At 37.7% G+C, this 27,207-nt stretch overlaps 1 protein-coding gene and 1 long non-coding RNA gene across 8 annotated transcripts in view; one reads left to right on the top strand and one right to left on the bottom strand.

Moving 5' to 3' along the window:
• Positions 1-27,207, bottom strand: part of NKAIN2 (sodium/potassium transporting ATPase interacting 2) — a 921,761-nt gene that overhangs the window by 71,152 nt on the left and 823,402 nt on the right. The gene's annotated exons all lie outside the window — the stretch shown is intronic.
• Positions 10,262-27,207, top strand: part of LOC138915839 (uncharacterized) — an 80,223-nt gene continuing 63,277 nt past the window's right edge. The window contains exon 1 of the long non-coding RNA XR_011422194.1: positions 10,262-10,337. This is a non-coding gene — a long non-coding RNA (uncharacterized lncRNA). The remainder of the gene's footprint in view (positions 10,338-27,207) is intronic.

Here is a 27,207-nt window from a genome sequence, read left to right as displayed (position 1 = left end):
AATGTCTCTAAAATTTTCTTCACACTGATTTTATACAAAACATGAATGCAAAGTAGGAAAAACAAAAATGAAGCAAATAATTTATTTTCGAACATATGTAGAAAAATATTGAAAACTATGTGAGAACAATATAAATACTAAAAAATAAGCAAATATTTTTAAAACATTTAAACATTTCCTACCAAATATCAAAGAAATAAAAATAAATGAAATGCTTCTATAGTATATAACATGAAGGAAGACCAATGACATGAAAGGAAACAAAGATAAAGAAAAGGAAAGAAAAACTTTCAAGAGTCTGAAAATTCCAGAGCTTATGGTTTAATTACGGCCACTTCTCTGATCTACTGCAAATTCCACCACTTTATTTCTTGATTTTCTTTACTGTAAGTTGCCTTTTCTCCATTTAAATATTCTTTTAGTATCCACTGGTATAGAGGGATAGCACTCTTGAGTTTGGGTATTTGCAGAGGTTGGTCATAGAGGGAGAGTAGGGAAAGTCCTAGATAAGAATCTTTCCCCCTTTTCCAAAGAAAACACCAATGAGTTTACTCCAGTGCTTTTAGAAAGTCTAGCGTTGAAAGCAGAGGAAGGACTCTTTCCTCACACTATGGCCTCACTCTCGCACTTAAGAATGAGGAAGGGGCCCCAGGAAATCAGCCCTGGCTTTTAGTTAATTTAGGCTTTCTATCCAGAAACTCTGGAATACAACAAGGTGGAAGAGCTTGGGTAACACATCGAAACCATCACTTCTTTTGCTTGTTTGCGTATTTATCTACTTATTTTATTTAAAAATATATCTTTTGTAATGAGTACCTTGAAGCAAAGGCACAAAGTGAGCTTATGGAAACTAAGGCAACCTACTGAATGTGTTAGTCTCTAGCATGGACATTCATCCATCAGTTAATTCATTCAATAAATATATATATATGTGCCAGACATTGGTTTAGGTATCAGAGCATGAAATGAAAGAAAATACATAATCTTTAGCCAGAAAGCATTTCAAAGAGGATAGAAAATCAGACCTTATTTAGTATTTTCATTTTTTATTTCCAGCAATTACTTGGTGACCAGCAGATAGGAGATTCTGATTAAATTCTAATGTAATGAATTAAAGGATGTGACGAGAAATCAAATGAGACAAGGAATTCAGTGTAGCAATTAGACCAGTTTGCTGTTAGCATTCTTCAGAACTGTTTATTATACTGAATTTTGTATTAACTACATTTACCACCATAAATACCGACTGAGCTCATCCCAAATGACTTCTGGTTCCCAAGGTTCTCGGGCAAAACTCTCAATAGTTGCAGTGCACACTGCAAGCTCAATTAATTGGAACCTGCTACTGATGCAGGTGCATAGTAGAAGCAATTGAACAAGCGTTTTGAAAATTGAGCCTTTGAGGAACTTACTGAAAGAGTCGTGGAAATTAGAGCTGAGAAAGATCTGAGTGTGCTATGTAATTCATCCCATGAGGACTGGTATGAGATTGTCTTTTACAGCCTATTTTTCCATATATTTTCCTACTTGAAGTTTGAATGACTCAAACAAAAGGCCTTCTAATTCTTCCATTGGGACAATATTATAAAAGATCTCATTGTTAAGAAGTGTTTCCTGATATATATCCTGAATTTTTCTTTGCTTAATTTCATCCCATTAACCCCAATTACACCTCCCTGGGGCAACAATAAACAATATCAGCTTCTCTCTGAAGTTACACTCTGCAGAGATTCCTCATTCCTTCCTGGCATCATGCAGCCTGGCTGTGCACCTTGGTTCCTTGATTCTGTGTTCATGAGCCAATTGTGGGCTTCTAATCACTTTTACTTCTTTTCTTTGAATGCCCTATAATCTCTAGGCATTTTGACTCTTGGTATAAATCCTCATATACTTTATATCCATTGTGGTCCGTGCATATGAACCCTGATCATATAATAAGCCATTTTTCTCCAGGTTGAATTGGTAATAGGAGTGTAAAAAATATCTTAGTGTAAATGGCATGAATGAAAAACTAAACTGACAGAAATCACATTCTTGTTAGGATTTTCATCTTGCTGAATACAATTTTATGCTAAAGAGATTATTTTAGGAGGTTGTGTCTGCAGTACTGTTATTGTACTGGTTGATTTATAATCAGAGTGTGCTATTTAGCAAAGCCACACGCTTCATTCGGAAAGAGATTTTGCTCTACAGACAAGGTGACATAAAACACTTGCCCTTCTAAAAGAGGATTAGAGACTTTTACATTTTAAAGCCCATTTTAGTACAATCGCTAACATGAAGCCAGTTTCCAATTTCACATGAGAAAGATCTCTAAGGAGATATCCAGCTTAATTAACTGAGAAATGACGAATGCGACAAAATTTCACACTGATAGAGTGTGACTTACTGTAAAGACCCTAACCTCACCTGACCTCTTCACTGAGAACTGGTTAAAAAAAATTATGCCTGAACATTAGCATTAAGAGCAAAGACAGCAAGAAAAAGAGGGAAGAGTAATCCAAAATTTAGATATTTTCGTGTTCATTTTGTTGATGTGTAGTCTATGAGATACTTGAAATATTCTTAGCATATATGTCAGAATTCATTTCACAAGTATAATTTCATTAATAGCATTTATTTCATAAAAAGAATTTATTCATTTCATAAGCAGAATTCATTTCTCCCTTTATAGAATACGTGCTTAGACATATAGTCTTTTGTTTAATCTGTCATTGTATAATGAGCATAGGAAGGTGTGTATGAGCTCTGCTGACCTAACCAGAGCTCTAGTCAAGCTCTGCCAAGTGGTCATTAAGTAGCAGACAGGTAATCGTGGGATTGTTTCCCTATATAAAATTAGTTGGTTATTATAAACCCTCACACTTTCCAAACATACGGGCATGAATGCACACACACACACGTACCAATATATCATTTGATAACCAGAAAGTTTGATCACGTTCAGAATGGAAGAAATAACAAGGAGCAGATGGGAGTATGAATGGAGAGAAAAATAAAAGAAAACCAGAGGAAAATAAAAGAAGATACACTGGGAAGAAGAGAAGCAAATAACTTTTCTCCCCGTACTTCCCACTTTTTACTTAATGCCTGGGGTATGTTTCAGGAAATTGTAGACTCAAGAACTTTGACTAAATGTGAAGAGCAAAGAAAAAAACCTTAAAATATTAGGATTTGAAAATTCTTCTGGAAGATGCCTGAGGTTAATTGCAATGCTCTCTCAAGAGCAGTATCTGAGCTTTCCCTTCTATATCACTCGCTTCTGTAACTGGAAGAACAGAAAGGAAGTGAGGACATGGACCATCTAGTGAGACTATGACCTCCACTGCCTTTTAGTTGAAAATGGGAGTCGAAAAGCAAAGGTATATATTTTCTGAAGCAATAACATTTTCTGATATATAGACACTTCTGCATATATGTTCATATGAAATCAGATTTAAAACTCTATTTTTTAACCCCAGTATTTCTTTACACCTAAGGATTTGGGCATATACCTACACCAGCTCAGCCAAGGGCTTGCTTGGATCAATTTGCTTGTCAACGGACCTACTGAGGTGCACCATGATGGGTAGATTCCATTAAGGAATTTACTCACCCATGCCTATCCTGTTTTTCAAGGGACATTTCTAACTCATCCCCCCTGATCCAGAAATAAACATTTAGGTTTCTGCTCACCAAGAGGGCCTTAACATTCCCCTCAGCTTGACTAAAGTTTAGATACACTTCTTCCAGACTCTGACCTCCCTTTCCTTAGGGCACTTACTTCACAAAATTTGTATTTGTAAATTCTTTCTCTGCCCCTTTAGGATGTAAATCTTTTTAAAAGCTTCTTGCCAGTTTGACAACTCAGGAATGTCTTTCTCAAGGTCCTGGGGAGCCATCTCTTTGAAATAAAATCATCAAAGAAGTAGTACCCCTATCTCCTAGTTTCTGTGGGAGGATAGGAGCTTACCTTCCTGGGCATCTTCCACCAAGTTGTAAAACTATCTTGTGTCGTAGAAAGTTTACTTTTCCTTTGGCTAAGGCCAATTAGCAAACATGGGTAGCTTTGATGCTACGAACTCTCCAAATATTTATTATGTTTAGGTGAGCTCTTGACGCTTTCCTGTGTACTCATCTGGCTTTCTAAGAATCAGCTCCTGCCTATCTAGAAATCCTAAATATTAGCTGTGTTCTCTTTTAAATCATAGCATCTTTTTTGATCACTCTGTCAAACTGCACTGAACACCCACCATGTATAGAACACAGAGCCTTGTTTGAATGAAGGTAACAAAGAAATGAAAGACACAGGCTTCTAGAAATTTACTATGGTTACAGGGATAAAAATACAAAGACACAGACATTGACATTTGGTAAGCAAGACAGCCAAAGAGATAGAAAGATAAAATAACACATAGTCAGAGTGGTGTACTTACAAGATAGGTATATTTAATTTCAATTCAGCATATATTTATTAAATATGTACTTCGTATTAGTTACTGTGCTAGGTTCTATATTCATTCATGCATCCATCCATCCATTCATCCATCCTTCTTTCGATCCATCCAAAACTTTTATGAAGTGACTAATTTGTACCTTTTGCTGGGGGCAGTGGTCAAATGACAAATGAGACATTCTTGCACTCAAGAAGTTCAAAATGTACTAGAGGGCACAGATAGGTGTAGACATTACCACTAAAATATGATAGTACTAACTACACATGCTCATGGAAGAGCAAACGCTGAAGCTTAACTATATCTGAGGAGTATATCTGAGGACAACTTGACAGAAGAGGCAGTGAGCTGAGATCTGCAGTAAAAATGAGGTTTTTTGGGGGAAAACAAGAACTAACATTTAGTCAAGGCCTAAATATTACAGATATTGTGTTATATGCTTTTATGTACATTGTTTCCAAGCCTCAAAACATCCCTGGGAAGTAGGTTTTAATAATCCCATTTATTCCCCAGGCAAAGGAGGCTTTCAGCGGCTTCAGGTCTGGTAAGTAGTAGAGTGAGTAGTTCAAATGCAAATCAAAGTGGCTTCCAAGCTCATGCTATTTTGGTTATACCACACGTCCTCACAGAGAAGGGCAGAGGAAGTTCCGTCCAAACAGAAAGAAGAGCATGAGCAAAGGGAAGCATCAAAAGACACAGAATTTTGCAATATTTTGGTACGTTGTAGGTGATGAGTAGGAAATTGTAAGAAATGGGGCTATTGAGTAAGAAATGGGCCAAAATTGTGAAGAATCAGATTTGACGGACGAAATAAATTGGAGTTTATAGTGTGGAATTTGGATCTATAATAAATAATTTTAGGCAGAGGTCTAGGGTGTGAGTTAACTATGGCTGCTATCTGGAGGTTGCATTGGAACTGGGAGAACATTTGGGGAAGAATTCAATAGACCAGGTGTACAAACACAGCATAGACCCCACGCTAAAAGCTCTTAGAACCTTACTGGAAGTCCTCATATAAGATTAGCACCTTATCCAAGGATGAAATTTAATAACATATTTTTAATATTCTTTTTTACCCAGCATAAATTCATGGACTTCTTGTTATGTTAGGCAGAGTTAGATCCCTAAAGATGTCACCTCATATTGCCTGGAGCCTGTGAATGCTACATTACATGCCTAAAGGAACTTTGCAGATATGATTAAAGTTGCAGATCTTGAGATGGGGAGTTAAGTAACCTGTATTATCCAGGTGGGCCCAGTTTAAGCACATGAGTCCGTAAAAGCCTTTCCCAGTGAGGGTTAGAGAGATGCAGCATGAGAAGGACAGCATCCACCTCTGCTGGATTTGAAGATGAGGGAAGGAGACCACACGCCAAGGGAACTGGTGGCATTTAGAAGCCGGGAGGAGCCGTCCGCTGACAGCCAGGGAAGGGGGCCCTCAGCCATACAACCTCAAAGAACTGGATACTTCCAGCAACCTGAATGAGCAAAGACACGGATTCTCCCCCAGAGCCTCGAGAGAAGAATGCAGCCCTGCTGACACTATGAGTTCAGCTCAGTCAGACCGTGTTGGACTTCTGACCCAGAGAAGTTGTGAGATAATAAATTTTTGTTGTTTTAAACCGTCAAGTTTACGATAACTTGTTACAGAAGTAATAGAAAATTAATACACTTGTATACTTAATGTCAGAGCTGAGGAAAGCAACAAATGGCTCCAGGAAAAGATTTAAGAAGCATTTTCACAGAGGTGCAGTAAACCAAATGGGGGAAAATAAAGGTACAGGACCCCAGAGTTTTTATGATCTCCAAACAACAGGAACCAAGAGGCCAAGTCTATGCTTTATTCTGGAATCTCTTAAAGGAAGTGAGGAGAGCATGGGAGCTGGTCCAGGCGTTAGACAGGTGCTCAGAGGCCTTAAACGCGGAAATGCTTACGTCCCTTTGTGCTTCATTCATTCATGCATCCATCCACTCATTCATTCAATAAATACCTGCTGAGGACCTCTGAGTGTCAGGTGTTGGCTCTCCCTTTACAGAACTCCCAGTCTAAGGTGGGGGGGGGGGGGGTGTATAGAACTATAAACAAACAGCTACAGAGTAGAAAAAGCAGAGAGAAGTTCTTTTGTGGTAACTGTTGATCACAGTGCTATTCAAAAGTGCCTGTCTGGATGTTGTGTGTTATTGGTCTGCGATGGCAACGTGCAGAGCTAAACGTTAAGAAACTTGATAGCAAATTGACAGAGTGATTTCATGTCTGCTGAATCTAATAACAAAAATGGGCTTATTTTTATGTTTTTTTAAATTTAATTTTTGTAGTAATTTATTTTTCCTATGCTTTATAAAAACATCCATTGGGATTGATTGAGAAAATAAAAAACCCACAGAGAGTTTGAGAAGCACTGGTCTAGCATTTAAAATAGGTATCAAGACTGGGTGGAAATAGAGGGAAAGAAGGGAGGTCAGGGCTGTCCTGTCTCAGCTTTTGCTTTGGCCTGCATTTTACATATTTTCACGAGGTCACGTTATGGAAAATTTTGCAGAAGCAACACTTCTTCTCTGTTAGCGTAGGGGCTCTCTCTCCTTTATTCGTCCTGTTGGCCCAGTTCTTTGGAGAAGCTTTCATATAGCAAAAATTTATGCAACTATTCATCCCATCAATTAAAGATTTTCAAGTAATTCCTGTTTAAGCAACACCCACACACTAGCTGAGCATGTTTTCCTCTTCGCCTTCTGTACTAGGAGCTTGTGCTAATCTTCCTGGCACTTTCACACCCCTGGCTTCAGCATAACTTCTCTCCTTCACACTAAGCTATTCTCTGATAAGGTGCAGCTGGGGAAATCCGTTGCTCTCTGGACCAGTCAGGTTTTCACATCAGTTAAGTTAATTGACAGAGGGCTTAACATATTTCTTAATTATGGCTGCAAAGTCATTACTGGAAGAATCCCCAAATCATAGAAAAACAGTGTTTTCTGATTAACTGGTAAGGAAAATGGCACACACAAAAAACTGCAAGCCACAACCTGACGGGATTGTTAGAAGTGAGAAAGGGCAGATGGAAGTCAGGGATCAGGGCACGTGTGTTCCCCCAGCTCAGACCTTATGCAGCATCTCTCCACCTTGGGTGGTGTTGTCTACAAATCTTACGGGGCTATTATTAAAAATATTGAATACCGTCTTTGAAATTGTTTTGGAAATTTCATATTATTATGAATAGAGAGAAATGGCCAGTGAATCGTGGTTTGCTATAATCGCCTTAACGCATATGCTTAAAGCATATGTGATAACTCTTGTTGCTACTAATACTTCAACTAGTCTTTGTTTTCTTTGGGTATCACGTGGTTAGTAATACATTATAAATTCATAGGATTATAGAGTGAAAGTGACCTTAGGAGGTGACGTAGTTCAATTTGCTCCTTTTATGGATAAGAAAGCTGAGACTCAATGAGATTAAGTGACTTCTCCTAGGTCACTTACTTATTAACGGTAGAACCAAGTCTAGAAGTTTTCCTATTTCTTGGCCTTGAAAATTTTCTTTGTGTGCTTATAAAAGTGGTACATACTCCTTGTAGAAAACTTGGGACCTACAAAAGGTATAAAAATAAATGAAAATCCTGCATAATTCCACAATTTGGAGCTAAGCATCCTGAATGATTTCTTACTGTGTGTAGGTATAGATATAAACTTTTCCTCTAAAATTGAGATTTAATTGCATAGTTTGGTATCCTCCTCTTTCACTCAACGTTAATCTGTCAAAACTTTTTTCACAGTCATCAAAAAACTCTCTAGCCTGTTTTTAATAACTGAACAATACTCTTTGTCAGCGTGGTCCAATAAGTATAAATATCTTTGGTCACTAGTGAAGGGAAGGCTTTTAGCTCCTTGTACTTTTTTTAAAACTAGTCTGTTTTTTCCTTTGTCTATTTTGCTTGTTTTTGATCATGTAATTCTTTCTCAGTGATTTATAAATGTTCTTTACCTATTAAGGATAATTCTCTTTTCTCCCAACTTCATAAAGAGAGTATTAGAACGTTTTAATTTGTCTTATGACTCAGGGTCACGGTTTTGAATTTCAGCTCTTACCACAGGCTCTATGACAGGTAAGTAACTTGCTGAGATCATACAGCTAAGAGGCAGACCTGTCACTGAAGAGCAACAGTCACGCCAAAACCTAGCGCTTCTTGCCACACAACACCGCTTTTCCGTACAGCTGAGATCTAAGGTAGGGCTTCTACCCAAATTGCTAGACAGCTACTGAAAGTTCTACAAGACAACTGGTAAACCATTCTGACAAGAAGTAACTGGCAAGTCAATATCTTGTTTTTACTTTTCATTTTAATTCTCTTTGATTCCCGGAACTGAAAACATCCCCATACTGTTCAATCTTGAGATTGGCATTCAGTTAATAACTCTTAACTTTTATTTTCCGTTAATGCCATACAATGTCTCAAGATTAATGAACAACTTAATGACATATTTGTTATTATTATTTTGATAAGTGGGCAATTTTATACGATTTGTGCACTAATGATTTGTCTGATCTTTGGAACACAGCAATGTCTAGATTAAGAATATACAGAAATACAATTGAGAAATAATGGTACCATTCATACCTTTTTGGAGACATGAATGTTTTTCTTATTTCAGTATCTATGATTGTACTAAATTTGATATTTTGTCACAGATCTCAGAAAACAGTTTTAAAAATAATATTTAAAAGAAAGGACGTGTACAGAAATTTGAAAATTTGTGATGTTATCATGTTTTTATTCCATAACAATTTTTGTTTTGAAAAATAAAGACAATTTAAATATTATTACAGATTCATATTTCAAAATATAAGGAGATTTCAGGAAAATTCTGATACCCATAAAATTTCCACTAATGGGAAATATCCTAAATATTAGATTCATCTTTAAATTTAAATTTCAGAAATTCTGTCATATTAAATGTTAAAATACCATCAGGAGATGGACAAATTGAATGCCTCAAAGTGTTTGTACATCTTCTCTGATATATTCATTTTTTAAGCCTTTTTGTAAGATCATTTTTAACTTTAAGTATGTGAGAATATTTGCATATTCTGTCATTCACTTTCCCAGTTTGATCTTGTTTCTATTAAATTCCTTCCTTTGGGAACTGGCCATATCTTTTGCAGTAATTGAACATTTTACAGTATCCTGCATTAGACTAATTTATCTTCTCTGCTACAGTATGAGGTGTCTGAAGGAAATTAAATGGGAAAAAAATCAGAAGAGAATCCAAAGATCGCCAGCAATTTGAAAGTGGTTGGCGCTCAAGCCAGGCATTTTATGGGCTGATGGAATCTTTGTTAATTGTGTGACATTTGCCCTTTACTGGAAAATGGAGTTAACATGTAGCCAAGGATGACATCTTCCCTGTTTGAACTTGACCATCTTAAGGACGTTTCTTGGAAAACATTTTAGTTTTATGTTTCTAAATGGATAGCATCTATCTCTTTAGTGCTGATAAGAAGTGCTGATAGAAAGATGTGTCGGAAAACATCTCTGCTAAAATCTGTGTATTCCACAATCATGACAATTTTTATCCTGGTAGAAAGGATTTACACCATCATTCATCAATTGATGGGGCCCCTATGTGACCCCAAAGGCACAAATAAAATAGATGTAATGTTACTTGCTTTTAAAGTGGTTTGGAATTAATTTATAAGTTATAAACTTTCTGGAAATGTCTGATGGTCACTACATGAGTATAAAGTGAGGCCTCTCCCCACCCCCAAAGTTTGAGAGAAAACAGAAAAAATAAATAGATGCAGGCCTACTAATTTTGTTTTTTTGTTTTTTTTAACAGAGTAGCAGAGGAAATTTGGGAAGTCACAAGTTCAATCAAGTCATTTGGATGAAATATGAAGGAGGCACTACAATGTGAGTAACCAGAAAAGTTATACATAATCACTATCATAAGTGACTCAGAGGTCTTCTTGTAATCCAGATCCACCCCTCTCCCACCAAATAAAAAAAATAATAAAAGGACAGAGAGTAAGGATTTGTCTGTGTTCCTTCAGTACATAAGTACATAAGCCAGGGGAATGTGTGTGCAGTGGAACTAAAAATGTTATTCTAGTTTATCCCTACAGTAGCAAGGGGTGTTTAGACTACCCTGGTATTATTTGTTTTTGTTTTTGGTGAAGAAGATTCATCCTGAGCTAACATCTGTTGTCGATCTTCCTCTAGTTTGTATGTGGGTGGCTGCCACAGCATGGTCACTGATGAGTGGTGTAGGTGCATGCCTGGGATTTGAACCCACAAACCTGGGCTGCTGAAGAGGAGCAGAACTTAACCACTGCACCATGGGGCCAGCCCTAGGGCTACCTTGTTTTAATTCCATCAGCCACTAATCAAAGTAACCATTATACTCTGTTTCTAAGCTCATCCTCAAAGAAAACAGAAAAAAAAGGAAACAAGAATTTTTCTTGCTATAACCTGCTCTTTAATGTAGATTTTTCTAATAAAACCAGCTAATTGGGGGCTGGCCCCAAGGTTAAGTGATTGGCTAAGTTTGCACACTCCACTTTGGCATCCCGGGATTTGCCAGTTCAGATCCTGGGCACAGACCTACACACTGCTCATCAAGCCATGCTGTGGTGGTGTCCCACATAGAAGAACTAGAAGGACTTACAACTAGGATGTACAACTATGCACTGGGGCTTTGGGGAGAAAAAAAAGAGGAAAATTGGCAACAGATTTTAGCTCAGGGCCAATCTTCCTCACCAAAAAGCATACCTTCAAAAAAAAACAAGCTAAACATCTTTAAAAAAAAACAACAGCTGATCACAATGATCTTGTCTTCTGTGTAGTTTTAGTTTTCATTATAAATTAATAAATTCATCATTATTAACATTTTTATAAATTAATAAATTACCTTTGGTTTTACAGCAAACTCTTCCAGCTGTGGTTTACGTCAATGAATTTAGTGAGTCTCCTGACTCTGATTTCCTCTGGCAAACTTGAATGTCTGAGAACCTTGAAGCCTGAGCTAAATAGCGGACTGTGATGGTAACAGATAATATCCCCTTCTTTGGGTTGGAGGGGCAGTGAATTTACCAACAAAACCTCTAATTTCAACACTGCCTCTAAGGGACACGGAATTCATGGAATGGGAGAAACAGGATAGACAGCAGAAGCAGCTGCCTAAATCTTAGCTCGGGTGCACCATTTTGAAAGATGGAATAAATGTGGAGGCAGTGATTTTAACTCATCACATACATAACATTCTCAATTCATAAATAATTCACCATCAATATCTAAAACACATTGAGATCTCACAACATTTTAAGTTTTATTTGTGTGGTGATATACTGAATCTAGCAAAAATCTGGCGCAGGTACTATCTGTTTTCACAGACCACGATATTGAAGTATAGAGAGGTTAGGTAATTTGCTAAGGTCACATGGCTAGTAAGGGGCAGACGGATGGTTTGTCCCAGTGGCTCTGACACCACAGTATGTACTTTCAACCACTATACCCTGCCTGCAAGATGCCACGGTGTCTAGGTGTCTATTTATTGATGGTCTACAATGCGCAGGGCCTAATGCCAGATGTTGAGTATGAAGCGGTGAACAAGACTGACAGGATCTCTACTCTTAGGCTCAAGTTAACACTTCTGAATTCTGAAGGAATTAATTTTTGAATTATAATTTTACTGTTTTGATCATGTTATGTTACAAAATCTCCATTATCTTTTCTTTTAAATTCTTTTTTTGGGGAAGATGAGCCCTGAGGTGATATCTGTGCCCATCTTCCTCTATTTTTTTTTCCTTCTTCTCCCTAAAGCCCTCAGTACATAGTTGTGTATTTTGGTTGTGGGTCCTTCTAGTTGTGGCATGTGGGATGCCGCCTCAGCATGGCCTGATGAGCAGTGCCACGTCTGCACCCAGAATCTGAACCAGCAAAACCCTGGGCCGCCGAAGTGGAGCACGCGGACTTCACCACTCAGCCACAGAGCTGGGCCCCCCATTATCTTTTTTGAAAATAATAGCCCTGTGCTTTTAAAATCTGACCACCTTCCAGGAAGCAGAACCTCAGACACACACGGGCAGGGGCTGGGATGATGTCCTGGGCGGGGGTGTAATGGAGCAGGTGAAGAGGTGCTTGCTGGAGCTCTGCAGCGGAAACTGCTAGGGCGAGGCTGTTTCCTGAAGACACACTGCATTGGTGATAGCAGTCAGGTTAAGACAATCGACCTAAACTATAAAATCAGAGCAAGAGACACTTGTAATCCAGAGAAGGCATCATTTGCTGCGTTTTATAGGGTAGCTATGGCTTGGGGTATGAGAAGTGAGGAGTCAGTGAGGGCAATATCCCAGCCTTGACATTGACCCTGTCAGAATATGAACCCTCTGCTCTTGTTGTTGGCTTGCTGGATATCAAAGGACAAGTCGATGATCCTCCAAGGCCTCTACTCTCTGCTGATAAAGTTAAACTTGTACCATTTACCTATTAACTGACTCAACTTGCTCATTATAAAACATTGTTGTTTTGATTTGTGTTCTAAGGAGGATCAAAGTGGCTTACATGTTAAAATACATGTGAATTAGAACAATAAAAAAAGACCGAAAGGCATATAAATAGAGTAGACTGTGATGGATTAGTAAAATCAATTATAAAGCAGTTTGCTTTTACAAATTGCAATGTAAGGGTACAATACAGAATCATAATCACAGTAAATAATAACAATAGCCGTCTTCAGCTGCTTTTGCCCTGAGGTTCAGTGGAAGTTCAGCTCCTCATTTTCTATTCTCACCTGACTTAGTGTTTCTAGGCAGAGATAAGCACACATTGCATTTCTATCTGAGGGGCTGCGTATTTTGATAGCGGATTAGTCAGAGCCTGGGGAGCAGTATTTGCGATTCACACTGGTATTATTTTCAGCCTTCATCTCCAATACTTAAAAATCTTGAGTTGTAAGTCCTGTAAAATCAGGGAACAATTTCTAGACTAGAAATTCTAGAACTAGAATTTCTACTTTCATTTTGAATGAACTTTAATGAAGAAAATTTGAGTCATTATCTTTTAATATTCAATCTCATGGATCCAAACAATATCCAAATACTGATGAATTCCAAATTTCTATTTCCAGCACTGACCTTTCCACTGAGCTCAGCTTAATATAGTCACCTGCCTGCTCAGCCCCTCTGCTTGGTTGTATCATAGACATTTAACTTGAGACGTTCAGCAGAGCATTCTGATTTTTCTTCTTCTGACTCTACTCCTTCACATCTTTCCTGTCTCAGTAAACGACGTCACTATTCAACTGTCGCCCATTTACAAGTTATTTGTGATTTCTCTCCTTTTCATGTGCATGTTTTGGGCAGATTTCAATATATAGCCAGAATCTGAACCTTTTTTGCCACCTCCTCTGCCCTACCATCCTGGTCTCAGAAACCATCTTTTCTCAGCTAAATTACTTTAATTGCATCCAAATGGGTCTCTCTGTGGAATTCCACTCTTGACTTCCCACAATCAATTCTTTGCACTGTGGTTCAAAATCTTTAAAAAGCTTCCTATTAGATAATTAGATCAAATCCAAAGTCTTAATCACCGCCTTCACTGTCCCACTTGATCTGGATTCTTCTCTAATTTTATCTTCTACTATGTTCCTTCTCACTCATTCCTCTTCGCAGACACTGGCTATCTTGCAGTTTCTTGAGAATGGCAAACTCGTGGCCATCTCAGGACTTGCTCTTTCTTAGCTTGGAACTTTTCTTCCATAGATAGTAACATGGTTCACTTCATCACTTCATTCAGGTCCTTGCTCAGATGTCATCAGAGATGACTTCCCTGCCCTTCCACATCTGAATAGCCCCTCCCACCATCTTCCTTTTGTTTCTGTACATTGCTCCATTTTTCTTCATAGCACCTGTTGTTACCTGACATTATATTATGTCCATGTTTATTTCCTATCTCCTTCATTTGAAAGTGAGCTCCATGAGGGTAGGGTCTTTGTCTGTCCTACTCTCTAAGGTATTCTTTGGGCCTCAAACAGTGACTGGTACTTAGTAGGCACTCAGAAAAATATTTGTTAAAATGAATAAATACTTACCTACATAAGTTCTCTGGGTGTAGATTATGTGGGCTATGAATTAAGCTTGTCTTCACTATTGGCTCCTTACCATTACTCTTCCTTCCTTAGTTATTATAATACTTACACTGCACATTTCAATCATAATTATGTGATGATGGAAAGGAAAAAAGAGGCATAACCAAGTTTTGGTTATTTTGGATGGGAACCTTTGAGGGAAGACTAGAGGAAATGCAGTTGACTTCTGTGCACAAATGGAAGCACCAGCCATTAACTAAGTGCCTCTCTAGGCCACTTTGTCTCAGACAAAATGAAGCTGGAGGGCAGCCCCAAGACCACAGAGCACTCAAACCTTCCCCATGCTTTCCTTCCTGCGGGGAGCAGTCCACCTGCTATCCACCTTTCCCTTGCTTGAAGGTGAAGGAGCTTCTCAGACACCATGAGGCCTCCTTAGGAACCTGAACCATCCCATAAAGAGACAACAAGAACACACAGGCTCTTTGTGAATCATGAAGTGTTTTGGTCTGGTGGCCTAGCATCAGGGTGCTTGTAGTACTTACCCTTTGATTCCATTTATGACCTGGTTGAAAATATCATAAGCCAACCCATCTTCAAGATGTGTATGGTGCCTCTTCATTGCTTTTCATTGTTCCTAACACAGTCAACTAAGCCACATGTCGTCCACCTTCCCCTACCACCGCCAGGACACATGCTATGATGACAACAGAATGTGTAGCCCTGAGCTGGCCCCAATGATTACTAGTAATGTCTCAATGATCACAGTGTGGAAGGGCCACTGGCCACAGTGCTCCATAACCCACCACTGCAAGTCACTTCCTAGTTATTTGTGAAGGATAGTACAAAGAGACACACACAAAGGGAAGAAAACAGAGTTTACCTATGATTAAATTTTCCCTATGCTGACCTTGGCTGCCATTGCCTCCAGAATCAAAATCTGGAAAGGCAATGATAATTCTTCATAAATTTTTCAATAATTCCTTTTGGTAGTCATAAGCATTATGTAGTATGTAGTATGTAGCCAGCCAGGGTGGTCTAGTGGTTAAGATTTGGCACCCTCACCACTGTGGCCTAGGTTCATTTCCAGGTCAGGGAACCACACCATCCATCTCTCGGTTGTCATACTGTGGCAGCTGCATGTTGCTGTAATGCTGCAAGCTGCGCCATGAGTACTTCAAATACCAGCAAGGTCACCCATGGTGGACAGGTTTCAGTGGAGCTTCCAGACTAAGACTAGGAAGAAGGACGTGGCCACCTACTTCCAAAAAAATGGACCTTGAAAACCCTATGAATAGCAGTGGAGTATTGTCTGATAAAGTGCCGGAAGGTGAGATGGCACAAAAAGACCAAGCAGGGCTCTGCTCCGCTGTCCACAGGGACACGAAGAGTCAGAATCGACTCTACGGCACTAACAACAAAGCATTATGTCAAAATATCACTTAAAGAGAAGGTATTAAATAAACTGATAGACAAACTGGAGTTAATAAACATAGCTTTGAGTTAAAACTCATCGGGAATCACTGGGGAAAATACTCTTTTAAAAATAAACAAAGAAATATAATAATTGCTAACATGCATAGTACATTGCAAGTTTCAAACCATTTTCTCACACAATTTATCTTTTAGCTCTTATAACAATGCTACACTGGAGATACTGAGCTCCATTTTATGATGAAGAAAATGAGATTGAAAGAGATTAAGTGAATTTATCAAAATGACTCTCAGAGCCAGGACCCCAACCAAGGTCTTCCAGTAACTTCATAGATGCACAGGCTAGGTGAAGAGAAGTTGCATGCATACTAAAACTTCATGATTGATAATTAAGAAGAGTATAAAATATTGCTAAATGATACAGCAATAATTTCCATTGTTTTTCCACGTTTAGACACAAAAATATTGCATTTACAAGGTATTATTTTAATTTTGCTTTGTGGAATATAGATAGGGAACATATTGTTTAAAGGCTATACATTACTGAAACACTTGTTGGACATTTAAAAATAATTTTATTTTTAAAGTTCTTTTCTTTTTTTTTTCTTGTTATATTTTATTATCCAAGGGGAAGAACTATATTCATACTATCTTGGCTTATTTAATTAGATTGCTTATGTAATAACTTTTCAAATGACAGACATTTTGCTAAACATAGTAAAAATATTTAAAAAATTGGTTGAGCTTGCTGTTTGTTATAGCCAACAATATTACCACTTTTTTAATATTCAAGATTTGATGCAAATTGATCTAATGCTAATACCAAATTGGATATGGATGGAGATAAATATGAAACCAGGATTTTCTTTTTTTCTTTTGAGGAAGATTAGCCCTGAGCTAACACCTGCCACCAATCCTCCTCTTTTTGCTGAGGAAGACTGGCCCCGAGCTAACATCTCTGCCCATCTTCCCCTACTTTATATGTGGGATGCCTGCCACAGCATGGCTTGACAAGCATCCGGGATCCGAACCGGCAAACCATGGGCCACCAAAGCAGAATGTGCGAACTTAAGCACTGTGCCACCAGGCCGGCCCCAAACCAGAATTATTTTTACAGGATCCAAGTTCAGGGTTAGACCACGTTTTTTTAAATATTCCTTAGACCTCAAAGACCATTTGAACCTTAAATCACATTTTACTTTACTCTATTTTCCCTTGAAGTATTTGTGACCTCATTTATTTGCATTACCCCGCACTTCCCCTATGTTTGCCCATATTGTTACTTATTATGTTGTCATAATGCCGTTGGGATTTGATCTTTGGAATGGCTTCTTTAACTCAGTTTAATATATCTGACAAACTGAATGAAGTTCTAAATTCCTAGGGTTTATTTTTAACAATGGCAAGCCAACACATTATAATCACTTTTTGGCTAACCTAGACTGGAAGATACTATCTGACAGAGTAACTATCGTTGGCCGATCCATGTGGATAACTGCAACTGAGACTACATCATGCTGTGCAGCTCAAACAATTGGTTTGCTGCTGTTATAAAGGTGGGTTACAGGTGAAAATAAGAATTCTTTTCTCAGGAGGGCTCCTCTTACCTGCTCTTCCTTATATATTTTCACACAGTTCTGACAATTTTTGAATTTTGAGAAAAGGTATTTGTGAAAGTGTTGGTGTACCATTTTGGATGCTTCTTGTCAAGGTTAATGATGTGTTTGCTTAACTTCCACCAAGACTGGAAGGCAGCAATTTGTTAGGACTCACAAATTGGAAGTATATGTTATAAAATCATTTTTATTATTGAATGTTTTGTAATTCTGCTTTCTTCAAAAGATTCTGGTTTATTTTAATACTTCACTATACTTGTTTGCAAAGTACATTTAAGCTTAATGGGAGAAAAATGCTAAACTTCGCTGTCAATGAAAAATCGTGCTAATTCTGATCTCCAGGCCCCTAGTTATGTAACTAACACCACCCTCACCACCTGACGTGTACTTCCTGTTCTTCTGGAGTCCATAAGGTCCTCCCCCCCGTCAATCTCACCTCGTCTGGTCTCTTCCATCAATGGACACCTATAATTTTCTCTAACAAGCATTTGGCATGCAATTATCTCCTGCCTCCCAGGGTTACTTAGCTGCTTCATGTCTGGATCACGCTTCTGAAGATCACGATCCCTTTTCATATTTTTCATGTCTTTATGGCATCCCTTAGCATAATGCTTAGAAATTGCTGTCACTACACGTTCAGTAAATCAAATTGTACCGTTTGCTACTTCTTATGTTTAAGATAGTCAAGTAATAATGGACAAGAAAATAAGTATCTCATACTTCCAAACAGAATGGGTTTATAATTTCGATAAGAAAACTGCCAGCCGAGCATCAAGCAGGGGCAGAATTCCCCGAAGGTGGGCATTTGGCAAAAGGAAAGAGAACTGTGGCGGCTGTGCCAGGAACTCTTTGTGATCTCGAGTAACTTCATCTGTGATTTACCTCTGTTCCTCTGCGAAATGAGGAGGTTGGTTTAGATCTCTTTAAGTTCTGCCTATGGATCTGTGAGTATTGAGTACCTTTTCTACACCAAGGACTGTGGCAGAGACTTTTACAGATATTATCTCAAGGTCAACAAAAATCAGAAGAAAGGTAATAGCGTTGAAAAGCATATGGAATTATTCAGGCAACCTCAGTTCTGGTCCCAGAGACGCTTATGTGAAAATGCAAGGAAACAGCTGAAGAGCAATATCCCAGATGGCAGGGCACCCAGGGGGCTGTGCAATAGGGGGAGATGGGAAACATCATTCAGTCAATGACTTCAGCACAGTGGGCTGTATTTAGCTTGGAAGCAGTTCTATTCCTGCCAAAAACCATAACAGCACTCAAATCCTTCCATTCACCCTTGCAGGCAGGGCTGGTTTCATGGGCGAGAGATCTGTGCACACAGAACCTCATGCTCAGGAGGGCCCAGTACTGGATTTAATGTGCTGCTGTCTTCATCTTGAAATTCTTAATAATTTTTGAACAGACTACACATTTGCATTTTGCACTGGGCCTCACAAATTAGGTGGCTGGTCCCCTTTGCAGGTCAGAGAGAGACTGAATAGAGATGAGTGAGCATAGAAACAGAGCAGGCACAGATCAGCTTGAGAAAGCTGTCCAAACTACAACGGGTGCCAGGCTTTTGGCAGAGGATATTCTTCCCAGTGAAACCTCGGCACAAGCCCAGACAGGAGTTAGCATCAAGAGATAATCAGAATTATTGGAAGATAGTTGGGGAAGAACCTATACTTCATGCTTCCAACTCTGAGCCATTGCAGAAGGAAGGACAGAAAATGCTGGGCAATTAAAATAAAACCCAGGTTTCAAGAAAGTTATTTTGATGCAAGATGATATGGTGCAGACACAAGATAGAAAAGAATAAGTGAGAAAGAAAGAATGACAATGATTAAAAACACAAAAAGATAAGGATTTAAAAAAATATATATTTTCACTGTATTTTTCTAATGAGTAAAGCATATGTCACATTATCTAATTGTATAAATGTATATTAACTCTACTTTGTGCTATTTACATATGCTTTCTTACATACATGTTCATTCACTATGTATCTAGAAGTATGTACCTAGGCATGTATGCATGCATATATATATATAAAGTAAAGGTAACTTAGTTTCTCTCTTTCTCTCAATTTCACAGCCTGGATTCAGTCACCACATCACTCTAACTCTGTGACTAATAGCCCTGTGAGTCCAGGCAAGTCATCTGACTTTCCTAGGCTTTGGTTTCCTCATCTATATTAGGAGAAAATTAAATTAGATCTGTCAGGTTCTTTGTGTATGTAAATTTTTGTTTTTTTTTTCTCTGAGGAAGAGAAGAAGATAGTAATCTAGTCATTTTCAAAATGTGCATATTGTTAAAAATAAGAATTTCACTACAGGAGGGACAGAAAGCTGTCAGCTTAAGGTCACCCAATCTAACTTTTGGCTGGTGATAAGAGAATAGGAACTTGGCTCCTGGGCTCCTGTTCCTCACACTGCTGGGCAGTTCTCTCCCTGAATTTATGAACAGAGCCAAGGGTTGTTAAAAGGTTGTATGTTGTAGATCTCTTTTCTGTTGTGCCTTTGTGGTCCTATGATCTTTCTTTAATAGAATGCACTGTGGAACCTCCCCATTCACACAGTCACTACGTTTCTAGAGCAGCGTATATTTTATGCTCTGTGAATACATTCTGTACAGTACATTTGCACTTTTATAATCTTTTGTTCACTTTTAATAACCTCTCAGCAGTTCTACCCTGAATTATGCCCTCTAAAATATGTTTCTATTGTGCTCTAAGAGTTTTTCTTGGCCTATTACAAAGTAATCTCATGCTTTACTTTCATTTTGCTTGTGAATTTAGACTATTTTCATCTTGAATGGGATATTTTTCTCTGAAGTACAATAAAATGTTTGCGTATTTTCCTAGGGGGGGACGAAATAGAATATGAATCTCATGAGTCTGTTCTCTTGTAAATTTCAGTACTACCAAACAGTGAAACTTCTATGTGATTTGACTCTTTCTAAAATTTTATTTGCATATGTTTCAAAGAGTGCTATATGGTAACTTCATTGCTTATATAAGGACGAGAAGTGTATCTACTCCTCTTTCCTTGAAAAATTAACAACAAAATCTGCTCTCTCTCTCCTTCTGTGTGTTTGTATATAGTACCTACATGTACATATCTATATATCCATATACACATAAATATGTACACACATGCAAACATATGAACACACATATAAACACATATTTATACATATTTTGCATATGTGTGTATAAATTCTGAGCTTCTCTATAGATCGAGAGATATTTGAGGGAAGGATGCATGCCATATTCCTGATATTTAATATAGTACCAGGCACAAAGTAGGATAAATAAATGTTTAATGAATGAATAAATTATTACCTATGATTAGCTACTTAATCTTATCTTTAAAAAGATTACTACATTATGACATTTTAGCAGTACTCAAACTTGTCATTTTGAACTAGTTGTGATAGCCCATAAGGTCATTTAACTTTTTGAACTTAGTATCACCCCTGATTAAATGGGAGATTAATCCCACTAGCATCCTCATTGGCAACAATCTTGATATCAGAATGGAAAAGCATCTGTGAACGTCTACCAGGAACAAGGAAATATGCCAGAGTAGAGGAGTAAAGCCCTTGCCTTAAAGCTCCTATAGTTTTGTGTGAGGAAAGGGAGAATAAACGATAAAAAATAAATAATCAGATTGTTCCATGTTACATGAGCCAAGTGAATGAATACGAAAACAAGTGCCACACGTATTTGGAGTGAGAAGTTTGCAGGTGTCAGTGAAGCTTCATGGAGGAAGTCTAACGCTTTCCACTGAGATGCTTTGAAGGACTCTGAAAAACCAGGACTAAGTAAACATAAACCAAAACTTCGGTTAGAGAGCTTTTAAAAACAGGCTATAGCATTTAAATTTTATACCTTGGGCAATGGGAGGCCACTAAAAATTTTTGAACAGAGTGGCAAAAATGCACTGCAGTTTGCCTTGGAAGGAAATATAGGCTAGAGTAGATGTGAAGACCCTTAGTAAATTATGGCAATAGTTAAAACACTAGCATGCAGTGCACACCACAAAGAACCTGATGAATGGGTGCAGACAACGGAGAACCAGGAATACAAAGGTTTCAGAAATGTCAGCAAGGATTCTAAACCTAAAGAACTGAGTAAGTCCAGAGGAGGGGATGATTTGATTAAAGTTTGATTTCAATAATAGTTACAGGTTGAAAAGATATGTTGACGTGCTAACCCCAAATACCTGTGAATGTGACCTTATTAGGAAATAGGGTTTTGTATATGTAATCAAGTTAAGATGAGGTCATTAGGGTGGGTCCTGATCCAGTATGATGATCGGTGTCCTTAAAAAAGAAAGGAAATTTGGACAGAGAGATGAGAATGCCACATGATGGAGAAGCAGAGCTTGGAGTGAGGCAGCTACAAGCCAAGGAATGCAAAAAATTGACGGCCACCACCAGAAGCTCGGAAGAAGCAAGGAAGGATTCCCCCTTATGGGTTTCAGAGGGAGCGTGGTCCTGCTGACACCTTTATTTCAGATTTCTAGGCTCTGGAACTATGAGAGAATACATTTTTTTGTTGTTTTAAGCCATCCCAGCTTGTGACACTTTGTTATGGCAGCCCTAAGAAACTTATACAGTAATACTGAGCCTGAGGTCATAGCAGGATGTCTACATGGAAATATTTTCCAGGTAATTAAAGACAACAATGAAGTTAAGAAGTGGGTTTAAGGCTAGAATTTTTTTAAAACCACTTCATTGAGGTATGATTGACATATAAAAAGCTGTACATATTTAATGTATGCAACTTAAGTTTGATAAATATACACCTGTGGAACCATCACCGCCATCAAGGCTATAGACATATCTATCATGTCCCAAAGTTTCCTCTCACCTCCATTGTTATTATTAATAATGGGTCACTACTATTATTGTGTATGTGTATGGACAAGAAGACAATATGAGATCTGCCTTCTTACAAAATTTAAGTATACAATATAGTATTATAAGCTATGGGCACTATATCTTATAGTAAATCTCCATAACTTATTTATCTTGTATAACTGAAACTTTGTACACTTTGACCATCACTTCCCAATTTCCCCCTCCCCACCAGCCTCTGGTAACCATCGTTCTACTCTCTGCTTCTCTGACTTTGACTATTTTAGATTCCACACAGAAATGAGATCACAGAATATTTGTCTTTCTGTGTCTGGCTCACTTTACTTAGCATAATGCCCTGCAGGTCTATCCAGGTTATCACAGATGGCAGAATTTCCTGCTTTTTTAAGGAAGAAAAATATTCTATTATATGTATAGATCACATTTTCTTTCTCCATGCATCCATCCATGGACGTTTAGGTAATTTCATATCGTAGCTATGTAATTCTGCAAGGAACATAAGAATGAAGTTATCACTTTGAGATCCTGATTTCAATTCCTTTAGATATATACCAAGAGGTGTGATTACTGGATTGTATGGTAGTTCTATTTTTAATTTTTTAAGGAGCTTCTAGACTGTTTTTCCATAATAGCTGTACCAATTTACATTCTCCCCAACAGTGTACACGTGTTCCCTTTTCTCCACATCCTTCCCAACACATATCTTCTGTTTTTTTATTAATAGCCATCCTAACAGGTGTGAGGTGATATCTCATTGTGGTTTTGATTTACATTTCCTTGATAATTAGTAACATTGAGCACTTTTTCATATAACTGTGAGCCATCTGTATGCCTTCTTTGGAGAAATGTTTATTCAGATTCTTTGCCCATTTTAAAATCAGATTACTATTATTTTTGCTATTGAGTTGTATGAGTTTCTTATATATTTTGGATATTAACCCTTTATGACATATATAGCTTGCAAATATTTTCTCCCGTTCTGTAGGTTGCCTTTTCATTTTGTTGATTATTTCCTTTGCTGTGCAGAAGATTTTTAGTTCAAGATATAGGAGAAGTTTGAGTTTAAGTGAGAGTGGAAACCATGAGAATGGATGAGTTTCTTAAGGAAGAAAGCTCACACAGAACCAGAGTCAAGGCTTGGGCCAGTGATGTGCTCATAAATGTTTATGCTCTCCAAGAAAAAAAGCCCTAATTTCCAGCATTTGTGCATTCCACATTGTAAATACATCCATCATGGCTGATGTCACTGGCTTTCAAAATTCACAAAAATGTTACAGTTGACTCCTTGTGAGCTGGTTCCAGCACATCACTGCTGTGGTATATTCATATTTAGGGCACATGTGGAGGAAATGGTACCAAGGAAGTGGCTATACAGATACTAGGACCAGGATGGTGATGATCACAACGGAAATTGTAAGAAAGATTTTTAACAGGATAGTTTAGGCTTTCTATCCTTTATTCCTAACTTGCATCTAATATTAACAGCACAACCACGCTCCCTAGAAAAACTAATCTACTATTTGTTTCTTCCAACATTCCATTACTTTTATTTTTAACTCTGTACCTTTGTTAGCATTAACAAAACAAAAGGACAATGGCATTGTTTTTAAATAACTAAAATTTCTAGAGTGATTACTGTGTGCTAGAATACTTTGTAGAAATATTTCACGTATTCTTCACAATAACCGTTTTGTTGAGAGATTATTATTATTCCAACTTTATAGCTGAGGAGAGTGGGGTACAGAGAGTTTATCTAATACGCCTAGATCAACCCTGTTGGTAACTGGCAGAACCAAGACTCAGAAAAGTCTGACTCAAACTCAAATGCCTTCAAGAGGTGAGTCAGGTAAGTAATTGAGTGGATTTGGCCCTATGCAAGTGCCACTCTATTCTCATTGAATGTTGCTGTGCTGAAATGAAAGCTCTCGATCACAGATCTTGCCATTTTTCAAGGGAGGGCAGAAATCAGATTTAAATGTAAATTCTCCATTTTTTAAAATGTTGCTCAAATTTTTATCGCTTAAACATTGTGGTGACCAAAAAACTATGAGTGTGTGCCATCAGATTAAATTCTGCTTTTGATCAGAAAATTATTCATCAATTTCTAAAAGCCACATAGAGGCTTAGCATTTAAAACCTCCGAGAACAGCAGACTGTTTAGTTGGAATGATATAAAACTGGAACAAAAGGCAGCCACTCTTCCTGGCTGCCTTGGCGTTGGCTCATTGGATTCCACGGTTCAGCGACTCATATCCGAACAGTGCGAAACTTTATCACAAAGAATTTTATTCTGCTTTAAACCTGCAGACGAAAAGTAATTTAGTTCATATGCTGCAGTGATGCAAATCAAAACCCATAACGTTTTTATTAATTGCTGAAAGCAGACAGGGTTTCAGAAGCACAAAAGTACCAGCACAGAACTACAGAAACAATAAATCTGAAGGCTAGGTTTGGAAAGATGCCCAGTATCTTGGAAGTGAAGGATCTGCTTATACATGATTTTATAAGTGTAATTTTGCTGATGCAAAATCAGTAGAAGTAGGCTAAATTTTTAGAAATTCTTCAGCATAAACTAAAGCTTCTTAATTCGAATCTTGACATAAAGCATCTTTTAACTTATTCTTCACTTACAGTGAAAAGTGATTTTATTCCTGTGAGGACTATGTTCCTACCCACTGTCATTTTGGACACAATTTCATTTTGGTCCCTCAGGTCTTGTCTCATGATAAACAAGCACCTTCCAAATAGCTAAGGTCTAAAGCACTGTCTTCTCTGTTTGTAGAAAATAAACAGTGCCAGCACAGTAGTTAGTGTGAAGTACTCAAATAACAATAAAAGAACTGAAATGTCAACTCTGATTTTTACTGCTCAAAAGAAGGGAAATGGATAAAAATAAAAATCTTTGCCAGTGCAGCAAGTCAGAGATCATTATATAGGTCACACGTACACACAAACATACCCCAAATGAACACGATGGAAGTGCTTATATTTTTCCATCAATTCAGTGATGATAACAGTAACATTCAGTGACACACAGTAAACTGTCACTGTGTGGCTCAAGGACTTAGTTATGCTTGTGAAATTACACATCTATATAGGTGACAAATTGCTAGTTGTTTCTATATAAGCTCTGTTTATTTATCCAGATAAACAGTGAGAGTTTTTATAGCAACTATTCTACTCTGCACAGTATCTGTAGGATTGGCTGGTGTATTCTCTCCTACTTTGAGGTACTTTCACATCACATCCATCCAATATGGTAAGTTGCATGTCAAAAGTCCCTAAAAGAATAACCTAAGGAACTTGTTAAAATATTGCTCAGGCCCAATCCCCAGAGATCTGATTTCAGAATCTGGCTGTTTCTAATACGTTTATGAAGTGATTCTAATCATGTCATTTGCAAACCACACTTTGAGAGACTGTCTAAAATAGTAGGTCTAAATATGAGCTGCTGCTTCTCACCCCTTAGGATGGCTACTCTCAAAAAGACAGAGAATAACGAGTATTGACAAGGATGTGGAGAAATTTGAACGCTTGTGCATTCTTTGTGGGAATGTAAAATGGTGTAGCCAGTAAGAAAAACAGCATGGCAATTCCTTAAATAATTAAAAATAGAATTACCATATGATCCAGCAATTCCAGTTTTGGGTATATACTTAAAAGAATTGAAAGCAGAGTCTTGAAGACCTATCTGTACACCCATTTCATAGCAGTTTTATTCACAATAGCTGAAAGATAAAAGCATCCCAGTATCCATTGATGATGAAATGGATGAGCAGATAAGCAAACTATGGTAGACACATACAATGGAATATTATTCAGTGTTAAAAAGAAAGGAAATTCTAACACATGCTACAACTTAGGTGAACCCTGAGAACATTATGCTAAGTAAAACAAGCCACACAAATAAACAAATACTATCTGATTCCACTGTTATGAGGTACCAAGAGCAATCAATTCATAGAGACAGAAAGTAGAATGGTGATGTCAGGCTCTAGGTGGAAGGAGAATGGGGCGTTGTTGTTTATTTGGTATAGAGTTTGAGCTTTACAGATTAAATAAGTTCTGGAGATTGGTTACACAACAATATGAATGTACTTAACACTACTAAACTGTTACCTAAAAGTGGTTAAGAAAGTACATTTTATGTCATATTGTCTGTGACAGGAAAGTGGGGATGGGCAGCAGTTTGAAGGAGAATAAAGATGACATTTCTTTTTCGAATGGAAGAGAATTAAAAAAGGCTGTAAAATGAAGGAAAGGATTCAATGAAGAGAGAAATGTTGATAATGCAAGGAATATAAATATAATATAATACATGTGAAATACATTTTTAATTCACAAGTAAAACTTGGTACCTAGTAGGCTCTCAGTATCCTTAATCCTCCCACATGCACTTTGCATCAGAGAGTGAATTAGGTGAAATGTCGCAGGGACTCTAACTTTCCATATTTCCAAGATGTAAATGAAAGTGGGCAGGTATCATGGTTAAAAGTCCTTCCTTCTTATCTTACTGGAACCATGCTAGCATTGAAATACAGAATTTATTACAATGTTCAGAAATGCCAAACAGGAAAAGAGGTTCACTTCTTTGTTCTTGCACTGCACACTCTTATTCATAAAGTGAGTTAATGATACTGATTCTATGAATAAAATGGCGACCAGTATTTCAAAACGTAATGATCTTGGCAATTCCACCATACTGCTGAAGATAAAAAATACAAATTCCAATATTGGCATCAAGATTTAATTTTATCTCCTTCAGAGTTTACAAATA

The sequence above is a fragment of the Equus caballus genome, chromosome 10 (genome assembly GCF_041296265.1).
Source record: "Equus caballus isolate H_3958 breed thoroughbred chromosome 10, TB-T2T, whole genome shotgun sequence".
NCBI lineage: Eukaryota > Metazoa > Chordata > Mammalia > Perissodactyla > Equidae > Equus > Equus caballus.
Note: the sequence above shows the minus strand (reverse complement) of the source record. Positions and strands in the feature narration are given on the sequence as shown.